The following is a 13,181-nucleotide window of genomic DNA, read 5'->3' as shown; positions in this document are numbered from 1 at the left end:
GGGCAAGTGACTTAACCCCTCCAAGCCTTAATATCCCCATCTGAAAATGGAGCTATTAATGCTACCTATCTCTTTGGGTTCTTGTGAGAATTAAATGAAACAATACTCATAAAGAGCCTAGCATAGCCTCTGTCCCATCATAAACTCTTAATACAAATTATCTGTTCTTTATAAACATATTATTATCCATGGGAGTTGTGAGTGAAATCATGAAAGCAAGATAGCAAGGGGGGATCATGGACATTAAAGGGAGGTGAAAGGTAGGGGAGAGGCAAAGATTTGGATTGGTTCCTTCAGAGATTATTCAGACTTAGGGGGCCAAGCAGAGCAATCAAGGCTTATAGGGCTGACTCGCACCTGGTGGTAAACAGATCTGTGTGTTCAAAAGTGTAATAAGTGATTTGTGTCCCCTCATATTGCCCAGCTCTTAAAGTCACAGGTCCTTGGCTAAGGTATCATCCCCAGAAGTCACCTGTGATAATAAACTAATGTTGATTTCCACTCACAGAGCAAGAGGCCATAGGGAGCAGTGGAGAAAGCAATGGCCTGTGTCAACACACCTCTGTGTTCTTGGTTTTCTCCCTTCTCAGAATGTGGGACTGTTTGCCCTTAAAGTTCCTTCTACTCTAAACCTCTGTAATCCTCTGAAGGAATCTGTGCTTATTTGAGAGGATGATTGTATCCACAGAGCTGGGTCTTAGAATACCTAACCACTGCCATCTGACTCACAGGTGCTGGCCTGGAAGGGTAAGTATACCTGTCCAAGGGGTAGGAAGGCTTCTGAGCACACAGGACTTGTTCTGGAAAGTGGTCCAGGGAGGTCAGAATGTGAGACTCATGAGCCAGCAGAAGAGGTGAATAAAATTGAAAATAGGACATCAGAAGATGGAAGATGGACAGGGGGCGACCAGAGACAGAATGTATACTTAATTTATACCTATCCATGCATACAAAATTGGATTTTTAAAAAGAAAAAATATTTCTCGTTTCTGATTATTGGGGGGGGTTAGGGGTGTAGTAGGTCATAGAATAGCAGCTCATTTACAAAGCACGTTGGGATAGTGAATCAGGCCAAGCACTCAACGAGTGCCCAATACCCACTTATTGATCAGTAGTCAATGAATGATCTTCTCCAAGTCAGCTATTTGGTTTTTCACTAAGAGAAGAACTTAAGAATTCTGATTTGGATCTCTATTTGCACATGGCAAGCATAGAATTTAATACACATGAGTCTGTCTCATGTAAACAGCACTTAAAGAGGCTGATTTCCTCTTGTGGAAATCTTCTATCATTGCCAGAAGGGGATTCAGAAATCACCAAAGCCACCTCTTGTTCCCATCAAATATTATTAGTAGGCTAATAATGAAAATCGCTTCCCTCATATCTCAGCCTATCAGGCAGATAGCTAAAGGCTTTCCCAGTGTGTTTTTTGTATCTTGAATTATAACAGAGAGAATATGACAATAAAATGACAGTGATACTCCTATGCCCGTAGAATTTCAGTTTGTTTATTTAACTGGGTGAAGGAAAGCTTTAGCCTGTTACCTGAAGAGTCAGAGATGAATTCAGATGTAGCCCTTGAAAACAAGTGTTTTGTCTCCCTAAACCTAGCCATGCCAAAAACTTCATGCTGCAAATTGAGTTCTCCTTTCCTCCTCATATCTCAGTTTTGGTTTCAATACAGTTTCTTTCCCTGAGGGAAAGAGAGGGAAATGTCAGAATATAAGCTCTGGAAGCTTAAATCCTGCTGATAGGTGAAATATTCCATCAAGCTAAACTTGCCTAAAGGCTGATCTATTGCTGCATGTGTAACTCCTTCAGCAAATTTCTCACAGACAAATAGGACAAATTAGGCCAAGGGAGGATTCAGGCATTGTTTCACCCAGAAACATATGAGTTGGGTCTGCATGATACCAAAAAGATGGTCATGTTAGGGACCCAAAGCCTGTCATCAAACAAGCTGTTTAACATAATGTAGATCAAATAAAATACACAATGGCTGACTAAAATTTTAATTTTCTGCTCTGTAAGCTTAATATAAATCTGTTCACCCCAGCACTATTTTCAGGGGGAAGAAAATAGATTTTTTAAAAGTTGTGTCTTACAAAAAGACTGTGAAATCAAAAAAGGGATTGCTGTTAACACACAGCATTTCAAAACTTATCTGGCAAAACCTCATGTGAAAACATCCTTTTGGACAGGATATAAAGGAAACCGCCAAACCCTTGATGTCATTAAATTGTTGATGCTGTATTCATGCACCGCAGTGTCGCCTCAACCAGCCAGGCAATAATCCAAACTTCCTTATTTTTCTTCCTACAAATAAAAGAAAAATGTTTTCTCTGATGATTACTGGTTTAGTTATCAACTCTCTGGTTCTGTTTGTAAAAGAAGGATGGTTAAGATAGCTTTTTGTTCTAATCTGGTTTATGCTTCTCTGGACAGTGAGATTTCTTTTTTTCAAGACATATGACAGGAAGAATTCAAGAGTTAAATTTCTCCCGAGAGGAAAAGGAGATTAGAGGCAGAGCTAGAGAGAGAAGAGATACATAAATGATACCTGAGAAATGCCAGACTGGCTTCAAGCAGGAGAGGATTCCATCTGAACCCCATTTCTCTATTTAAGGGTGGAATCTGGGTCCTGTGGCCAACTTCATCAGCCCTTCATCTCCCTGCCTTAATCTCCTTCAGAGAGAAAATCCTTTTAAAGCCCCTGGGTTTATTCATTCCAGCATGTAGAGGCCTGAGTTACAGGTCCAGACATCCAACCTCCGTTCAAGCTCTGTCAAGAGTCAGACCCAACCTGGACAGCTGGTGTATTAGCATAAAAATAAGAAGGCAAGAGTCCTGAGTGATTTGCTGAGCAAATAATTCATTTCAGTTAAGTACTGACAGAGTATCTGCCATGTGTACAGAAGAAGGAGAACTTGAGCCCAGGTCTTGTGACAGCAAAATTCACCATTATTTCCACCATACAACATTGCCATGACTAAACTGCCAAGGTCCCACCTCCACCCCTAAAATAATGCTGATGCCTAAGTGGTAAAAGCCCTGAGATTTGAGGAAAATATTATTTGAGCCTATATGTTTTTCATAGCAGCTGTTCTCAATCAACTCCCCCAGCCATTGGAAACCTAAGTGTGGTCACTGGTGAAGTAGATCCTAACAGGTCCGTCAGAACAAGTGCTTATCAGTGCTTATCTGCACAGCAGTGCCTGCGCTCAGCAGCTATAGAGCTGAAATTGGACCAAGGAGAGATAGGGTAGTCAGGAAGGAAAAAGCAAATGTAGGCTTTTTTTTTTTCCCAAAAGTATATCAGGAAAGGAAGAATAGACCTGTTTGAAGAAACATCACAATTTTGTTTTATATTGTGTTTGTTTTTAAGAATTGAAAGATGTGAGCATACATATAGGCTAGGAAAAAGAATCTTGAGAGAAAAGGATGAAGTTGCAAAAGAGATGGAATAATTGATGGAAATAATAATAGTAAATGTACAAGAGAATTACTATGGGTAAAGCATTGCTCTCAGAGCTTGACATATTTAAATCAATTTAATTCACTCCAAAATTTTATGAGAAACTTGCTAGTAGTATTCTGATTTTACAGATGAGGAAAATAAGGCATAGCTTAAACAATGTCAGGTTACAAGACTGGGGTTTAAACCCAGCATTCAGGCTCCAGAGTCCATACTCTTAATGGTTGTGCAAATCTGCTTCTCTAGGGAAAGTTTTTATGTAGGTTGAGGTGAACTAATGGTAGCCTAGCAGAAGGAAATAAGGAGAGCTAGGGGAAGGAACAGAGAAATTTAGAAGCATAGGAGAGAAAAGTTGAGGGCATTCACATTAGATGGCTATGCTGATTCTTAAGGTCCCTTATGTTCAAAATCAGGCTGTCAGCACAAACACACAGAAGGAAATCACCTCCTCACCTACTGTGACAGGGTTCATTTTCCAATTAATCTACCAGCTACAATTATTTAGACAAATGTGTGAAAACTTGTGACTGGGCCACAAATCTAGTCTATAGAACTCATATATATTCTGTTCCTACCTGTTCTGATTCAGGCATACTTATCATTGGACATATTTTGGAAAGACATTAATATCCTGGGATCTACCCTGAGATTGTTCAGTTTGTTCTCTGATGTTTCCTGTGGAGAGGATCAAAGCTGTTAGAGCTATGTATTCCAAAAGTTCTGAAAGTATGCTCAGTGTTTTCCTTGGAGAGGTGAAAGAGCAAGGTGTTGATCAATCATGGGATGTGGCAGAATATGGTCACACCTTTGAGAGACTCTAACTCTTGAGAAGAACTCAATTACAGAATTTTTTAAAGAAGGGGGCTGGCATGGAATATCCAGTGCTAAATGATGTGTTTCAAATGACAAGTGCTGGAGGAATTCAGAAAAGGTAGCTAAGATGGTAGTAACTTACATTTATTGAGCTCTTTTAGGTACTTTACACAGAGTGATATGCTGGTAAATCAGTGCTCAAAAAAAAAAAAAAAAAAAAAGAGGCCCCGACTTGTAGCATTTGCCAGTTCCCATGGTGTAAATACTCCTACCACAGCCAATTTCAAGCCATAGAATTCCTGACTGTCTCTCAGTCAGCCGGTAGGAGCCGGTAGGAGCCGACTCCAGCACACCATCATTTTGTTATCCCATTTCATCCTCACAACAACCTGTTAAGGTGGGTACCATTATTATCTCCAGTGTACATATTAGGAAAAATATTCAGAGGTTTCATAATTTGCACAGGTGCGCAGAGCTACAACGAAGCAGAGCTCTGAGGGAAGCTCAGACTGTGTGACTCTAATAACATCTAGCCATAGGCCTACCCCTTCTTTACCCTAAAAATAGCATGGAGATTCAAGGTGGTAATGGCCACCAGTCATTAACCAATCTCCACCTCTGGCTCACTTCTGTTACAGGTAGATTTTCTGAGACCCCTTGGGGACTGAGTTTATATTTCTAGGTTTTTACTGTTCAGTAGAGAATCTCTGGGTAAAAGCCCATAAGTGTATATTTTACTTAATATTTGAAAAATATTCTAGCCCCTTGCTACACAAAGGATAAACCAACTACCAGCATCATCTGGGTACTTGCTAGAAATCCAGAGTCTCTGGTTCCTACCCAGATCTACTAAATCAGAACCTGCATCTTAAGACAATCCCCAGGTGATATGTGTGCCTGTTAAAATTTAAGAAACTTTAGCCTACAGGATCATACTGGGGCTTTCATGTACCAAGAGTGTCTCACATTATATGCTGTTCTTCTTGCAGTTGGCAGGGATGGGCACTGATACAACAATACACTCGATCTTGTCCTGTCCCTTTTGTGGCTGTTAAGGGTACAGTCTATGGTCATAAAACAGAGTGACTCTATCGAGTGAGACTTCGGCCTCCTTAGCAACATTTCTAAGCAAACAGCCAGAGGTTTCTCTTCCATTAACCTGCTTAGTAACCTCAAATTTTGTTTTTCTAACTGTACAAGAAACTTTGGAGAGCCAAGTTCGACTAAATTTCTCACAAGGATTTCCTCTCAGAAAAATTAATGCAATGAAAATTATCTTCTAAACCCTCCAGAGTCTGCCAGGACGGGGAGGAGGGGAGCAGTGAGATTGCTGGAGCCAGGCCTCTATGACATGTGCCAATTTAATTCAAACCACAGGGCTTCATTTGAACTTGGCCAATAATTCATGAGTTGAAAATAGAAGGAAAGGGTATGTGGCCAAAGTTAGAACTTTTTAAAAGTATTTTTGAGATGTTCAGCAAATTCACCATCCACAGATATTTAAAAGCACTGTGGGTTGGGCTTGTATCAGATTTTCTTTTCTGTATTTTCCCAAATCCATTGCATTACTGAAGGAGTGGCCACAATCCAGATGCAACTGAATGTAAATCCTCACTCTTTCCAGTTGAGGTGGAAATCTAAAAACAAAACAAATGCAATTCAGAGAACGAAAAAATTTCAAAAATATCAACTCTAGATTTCAAAAGTAAAGACCAAAATTATTCTAATGTGTGGACACCTATGGTAAGAGCAATGTCTACCAGCTAATACTAGCTTAAATAGATTCAGCTGGAATAACAGGGTGAGGAACCCCTTTACATTTTTCATCTGGGCAAGGTAGGCTAGAAAACCTGCCTCTTAGAGAGGCAGGGAAGAGGGATAAAAGGAAGAGCATTCTCTCTGCCCAGTTATGGGGAGGGTCTTAACAGATGTTGGTCATTCAGAGATATTTCCTCAGGCTTCTGGTGACCAAGAATAGCATCCAAGGACTCTGAGATGCCAGAAGACCACAGAAGAAGGCCTCCTAAATCTCCCTAAACTGAAAGCTTCTTATGAATGGGGATCACATCTCTATTTCGGTTACCATCATATCCCCAGCACCATGACCATTGCCTGATACACAGTCAGCGCTCATTAAATATTTATCATATGACTGATGAATAAATAAAGTCATTGCTACAGATTAACCTGAGCATGGTAGAAATGCCTGATACTTACCAAATTCCCATCATGATATGCATGAAAATAAAAGTTTATAGTAGCCTGAAAACTAAAAATAAAAGGAAAACATAGGACAAAGTCAGAAATGGGGGTGTCTGCACTAACCAGGAATGGGATTGTGCAGACTGGGAAGGGGAGGAGGAAAGGAATACTCACTGTGGAGCCAGAAGGCTTCCATCACCTACTTCACCATTTTGCCAAAAGTTGGATTTGTCCATTTGGGCACTTGACATTTAGTGTTTAACAAACCAGTATCTGTTACTGGCTACTGACTATATGAGTAGCACTGTTTTGGCACTGTGAGAGACAGAAGACCTATCTTTCAGATCACACCTTCTGGGAACCTAAAACTTGGTGATGGACTCCTGGGTTATATAACAATGATGGTAACGATGAAAATAATGATAATGGCTTCTCTGGGTGCTTCAGTATTCCATGCTCTTCAGTGTGGCCATGCTTCCTTTCCTCCTCCTCTACCCTCTTTCAAACTGTGCCCCATCAATCCTGCTGAAAGTAAGGAATAAGGCTCAGCCAGTCAGCTAAACAGCCTTTCCTAAAGATCACTCCAAGATCCTATAAAATAGCACGGTACAATAGAAATAAAATGCAGGCCATGTGTGTAGTATTAATTTTTCTAGTAATCATATTCAAAAATAAGTAGAAAGAAACAGGTAAAATTAATTTTAGTGATATACTGTATTTAACACAATATGTCTAAAATATTATCATCATAATATATAATTAACATAAAATTTATTAAGGGGACATTTTGTATTATTTTTTTCATACTAAGTCTTCAAAATCCAGTATGTATTTTACACTTAAAGCACATCTCAATTTGGACTAGCCACATTTTAAATGCTCAATAGCCACATATATTAGCTGATAGCTACCTTATTGAACAGTACAGCTCTAGAAGCTCTGAAATGACCACTTAAAAGGATCCAATTAAAATCTCAAAAAAAAAGTCTTTGTAAGAGCACTAATCCTATTTATGAGGGCTCCACCCTCATGACCTAATTACCTCCCAAAGGCCACACCTCCAAATACCATTATACAGGGGACTAGGTTTCAACATATGAATTTCGGGGGAACACAAACATTCAGTCTATAGCAAGCACTGTGGAAACATGAAAAAACCTGAATTATTTAAAGCTGGTATTGATTAAAATGATAATTGAAATTAACATATCATGAATCTTAATGAAAAGTTTTAAATAAAGAAGATATTGACCAAACTACTTTGAGAATGCAAAGTACTGTTTAGTTATTGGCCTTTACGTCAATTTTAAAATAAGAAGGTTCAAAAAAATTATGTGCCAGTTACCATAAAATTTAAATTTAATCTACACTTACCTGTCACCTTAGCATTATAGAGTCTGCTTGATAATGGGAAAAGCAATAGAATATTGAAAGTTTTATTTTGATAGATCCAAGAACTTCTGACTTTACAACCTTTTATTTGTTATAAGAATTTACAGATTTTAGAAAATTTGTGGTAGAGAACTATATTTGTTCACTTAAAGTTGTAACCATGTTTGTTGTTTGTTTTTTTAAAAATAATTCTTTATTTATTTATTTATTTTTGGCTGTGTTGGGTCTTCGTTTCTGTGCGAGGGCTTTCTCCAGTTGCGGCAAGCGGGGGCCACTCTTCATCGCAGTGCGCGGGCCTCTCACTATCGCGGCCTCTCTTGTTGCGGAGCACAGGCTCCAGACGTGCAGGCTCAGTAGTTATGGCTCACGAGCCTAGTTGCTCCGCGGCATGTGGGATCTTCCCAGACCAGGGCTCAAACCCGTGTGCCCTGCATTGGCAGGCAGACTCTCAACCACTGCGCCACCAGGGAAACCAACCATGTTTGTTTTAAGAGATTGGTTTTTCTCGTGAGTCTTATGAATAATTAACCTACTAACCGATTTCTTTGGTCTACTTTTAAATAACCAGGAAGAAAGACTATGCATATCCTTCTAAAATCAGAAACAAACCTAAAGGCATTTTTCAGTAAAATAGTTAAGTGACTTCAACAGATTGCTTTAAAACCAATGCATAATCTCAGTTTTTCACAATAGCACTTTACATATATTACTGGGTTTTAACTCTTAAAACAACACTACGAGATTAGTATTTTTTAATCCTCGTTTATAACTGTGGTTAAGTAATTTGCTCAGTATCTCAAAGCTAGAAATGTGCTGAGCTGGAACTTAAACTCAGGGCTGTGTCATGTACAAGCCCCCATCACTGCCTTCATAGCCGCCATTTTGTTCCCACTTCCGTAACTTGAGCACGTTGCAGAGAAGCCTCTGGTTTCACCCGAATAAAATGTAGGACTACCTAAAACCTCTCTGTAAGTGTACACTAGGTTTACAACACTATCAGAATATCATTAAAACATAGCAGCACATCTGAAATTCTCAAATATATGGTTTCTTGTTTACATGGGAAAATGTCAAGGTCATCAGAAGTCCTCACCAGAAAGGTGTTAATAAGGAATTACCCCAATACGCGATGGTTAATTGGGTCCTAATGCAACATTGTCAGTGAACAAGTCATCAACTTTGGCAAGGAAAGTCCTTCAGTGAAGTCCTTCATTCACTAAATATTTATTGACACTTCCTCTGTGCTTCATTCTGAACTGGACTGGGGTCACAGAGTGGGCAAAGCAGACAAGGGCCCTGTCCTTAGGAAGTTTACCCTCTACTGGAGAAGTGTCTTAATTTGAGTTTTCCCAGAAGAAGATCCTGGGACAATGATTCCAATGCAAGTAGCTTATTGAGAAGTGCAGGAAATACCATGGGGTAGGAAAGGTGGGTGGGGAGATGCCATACAGGTAGGGAATGGCAGCCCATAAAAAGTGTGTTATTAAACCAGTTATCACAGGTGGCAGTGGAGCTTATTTCTTAAAGGGTAACATTGGGAAATGGTGTAAAACAGCACACCTCAGAATCATTACATCTAAAGGCAAGGCAGCTGGTGTCTATAGGCCAGCTCCCAAGAGTCACTGGTTGAGGGTTGCTGTGGGTCGGGGAAGGGGGTGATTAGCTCCCTGGCACTTCTGGCCTAGCCCCCAGAGCTGGCAAAGTGACCTTCTGTATTCTGGAAAAATGCCCTCAGACCAAGACACAGACACAGATATTTGAAATGAAGCACATTGAAAAGTCTGGGGAACAACAGCATAGACTACAGGGAGACAGATAATGAAGATATAATGAAGTACAAGTTAATTACAGATAGTGACAGTTACAAGAAGGGAAAAATGAGGACATTTTATTAACTGTAATTAGGGTTGGGCAGGGAGGCAACTGCTGCTTTACATGGAATATGGAGGTTGGGTAAGGCCTCTCTGAGCCGAGACCTGGATGGTAGGGAGAAGCCCGCCATGGGAAGAGTCAAAGGAAGAGGATTTAAACCAGCCCTGTGCCAGGTGTGGGCCACAGCTGGTGCCAGCCCAGGAACTGCTTGTCACCAGTTCGAGACAAAGTATGTTCAAAAACTGAGAGTACTTCTAAACGTAACCATTTAGAAATTGTTACAGCAATTAGACATTGCCACACCTCCAAGCCTGTGGTAATGGACTTGTCTCTGTGAACGTGGTGTAGACCACTTTGGGTGCTGTCAAACTGGTGTGGAAAGTCACACACAGTAGGATAGTGTTAAATACATGATATTTTAAGGTTAGTTCATGCACTATAATCTAAATGTGTATACAGAACTCAGAAAAATAAGCACTTATTTATTTTTCTTTCTTCTTTCCTCCCCCAACCCCCTTCCCTCTGGCAACCACCTGTTTGTTCTCTGTATCTGTGAGTCTGTTTCTATTTTGTTATGTTTGTTCATTTGTTTTTTAGATTCCACATATAAGTGAAATCAATACAGTATTTGTCTTTCTCTGTAGGACTTATTTCACTTAACATAATACCCTCCAGGTCCATCATGTTGTCTCAAATGACAAGAGTTCTTTTTTTTTTTTTTTAATTTATTTTTGACTGCGTTGGGTCTTCGTTGCTGCACTTAGGCTTTCTCTAGTTGCGGCGAATGGGGGCTATTCTTTGTTGCGGTGCACAGGCTCTAGGTGCGTGGGCTCAGTAGTTGTGGCTCGTGGGCTCTAGAGCGCAGGCTCAGTAGTTGTGGCACACGGGGTTATTTGCTCCGTGGCATGTGGGATCTTCCTGGACCAGGGCTCGAACCTGTGTCCCCTGCATTGGCAGGAGGATTCTTAACAACTGCACCACCAGGGAAGTCCTCAAATGACAAGAGTTCATTTTTATGGCTGGGTAATATTTCATTCTATATATACCACATCTTCTTTATCCATTCATCTATTGATGGACACTTAGGTAGTTTCCATATCTTGGCTATTGTAAATAATGCAGCAATGAACATAGGGGTACATGTATCTTTTCGAATTAGTGGGGTTTTTTTCCTTCAGATAAATACCCAGGAGTGGAATTGCTGGATCATATGGTAGCTCTATTTTTAATTTTTTGAGGAATCTCCATACTGTTTTCCACAGTAGCTGTACCAATTAACATTCCCACCAATAGTGCACAAGGGTTTCCTTTTCTCCACATCCTTCCCAACACTTGTTATCTGATGTCTTTTGGATAATAGCCACCCTGACAGGTGTGAGGTAATATCTCATTGTGGTTTTGATTTGCATTTCCCTGATGATTAGTTATGTTGTGCATCTTTTCATGTGGCTGTTGGCTATCTGTATATCTTCTTTGGGAAAATGCCTATTCAGATCCTCTGCCATTTTTTAAATAGGTTGTGTGATTTTTTTTTTTTTTTGATGTTAATTGAGTTGTATGAGTTCTTTGTATATTTTGGATATTAGCCACTTATCAGATATATCATTTGCAAGTATCTTCTCCCATACAGTAGGTGACCTTTTCCTTTTGTAGATAGTTTCCTTCACTGTGCAAAATTTTTAGTTTGATATAGTCACATTTGTTTATTTTTGCTTTGGTTTCCCTTGCCTGAGGAGAGATAGCCAAAAAAACATTAGTACAACCTTTGTCAAAGAGAGTACTACCTATGTTTTCTTCACACTTATTTATTTTTAAAACTTGCTATTTTCAATCATTTTAATTTTTAACAAGTGTGTTTTAAAACATATTTTAGGATAATATTATTAGTTAAATTATATAAGTAAAATTTATATTGTTTGTTCTTTCAGGTTTATTGAGGTATGATTTAGTAATCTTCTCCTTTTGGAGGGGTTTAGTTCTCTGAGTTTGTCAAGTGAATAGAGAGTGTATAACCATCACCACAATCAAGATAGAGAGTATTTCCATCACTCCAAAAGTTCTCTCTGGCCTCTTTGTAGTTTATTCCCTCCCTGCTGGAAAGCACTCCTCTGGTTTCTATCTCTGTATCTTTTGCCAGGATGCCTTATAAAGGGAATCATGCGGTATGTAGTCTTTTGTGTCTGGCTTCTTTCACTCAGTCAAGTGCATTTAAGATCCACTCATTTCTTGCATGTATCAGTGCTTCACTCCTTTTCATTGCTGAGTAGTATTCCATCATATAGATGTACCACAGTTTGTTCATTTACCGGTTGATGAACATTTGGGTTGTTTCCAGTTTGGGGTGATAATAAAGTTGCTATAAACATTCACATATAGGTATTTGTGAAAACATATGTTTTCATTTCTCTTAAGTAAATGCCAGGGAGTTGGATTGCTGGGCCATGTTTATGTTTAACTTTATAAGAAACAGCCAAACTGTTTTCCAAAATAGCTGGGTTATTTTGCATTCCCATCAGCAATGTGTCAGAGTTCTATCATCATCACCAGCACACAGTGTGTTTTTAGCTTTTTTAAAGTCATTCCAATAGGTGCATAGTGGTATTTCATTGTGATTTTAATTTATACTTTCCAATGAGTCATAATGCTGAGCATCTTTTCATAGACTTATTTGCCATCTATACATTTTCTTTGGTGACATGTCTGTTCAAATCTTTGTCCTTTTTAAAATTAGGGTTTTTTTATTACTAGGTTTTAATAATTCTTTGTGTATTCTGGATACCAATCCTTTATCAGATATGTTTTACAAATATTTTCTTCCTGTCTGTGGTTTGTCTTTTTGTTTTCTCACCAGCATCTCTTAAAGAACAAAAAGTTTTTAATTATGACAAAATACAATCACAGTGGCTGCTGTGATTGAGGAAGTAAATGTTTTATTTTATTAAATTTTAATTTAACTTAAATAGCAATATGTAGCTAGTGATTACCATATTGGACAGCACAGCATATTAATGCCTAAATGTACTTTCAATGAACAATGTGTACATTTTAAAAATTCTTTGGGCTTCCCTGGTGGCGCAGTGGTTGGGAGTCTGCCTGCCAATGTAGGGGACACGGGTTCGAGCCCTGGTCTGGGAAGATCCCACATGCCGCGGAGCAACTAGGCCCGTGAGCCACAACTACTGAGCCTGCGCGTCTGGAGCCTGTGCCCCGCAACAAGAGAGGCTGCGATAGTGAAAGGCCCGCGCACCGCGATGAAGAGTGGCCCCTGCTTGCCGCAGCTAGAGAAAGCCCTTGCACGAAACGAAGACCCAGCACAGCCATAAATAAATAAATAAATAAATAAATAAATAATCCTTCCCTCTACTAAAAATAAATAAATAAATAAATAAAATTCTTTGATTATTCTATGTTTTGATTACATTTTTTA

This window comes from Eubalaena glacialis, chromosome 4 (genome assembly GCF_028564815.1).
Source record: "Eubalaena glacialis isolate mEubGla1 chromosome 4, mEubGla1.1.hap2.+ XY, whole genome shotgun sequence".
Classification (NCBI taxonomy): domain Eukaryota; kingdom Metazoa; phylum Chordata; class Mammalia; order Artiodactyla; family Balaenidae; genus Eubalaena; species Eubalaena glacialis.
The sequence above is the reverse complement of the archived record's forward strand: the minus strand, read 5'-3'. Positions refer to the sequence as shown.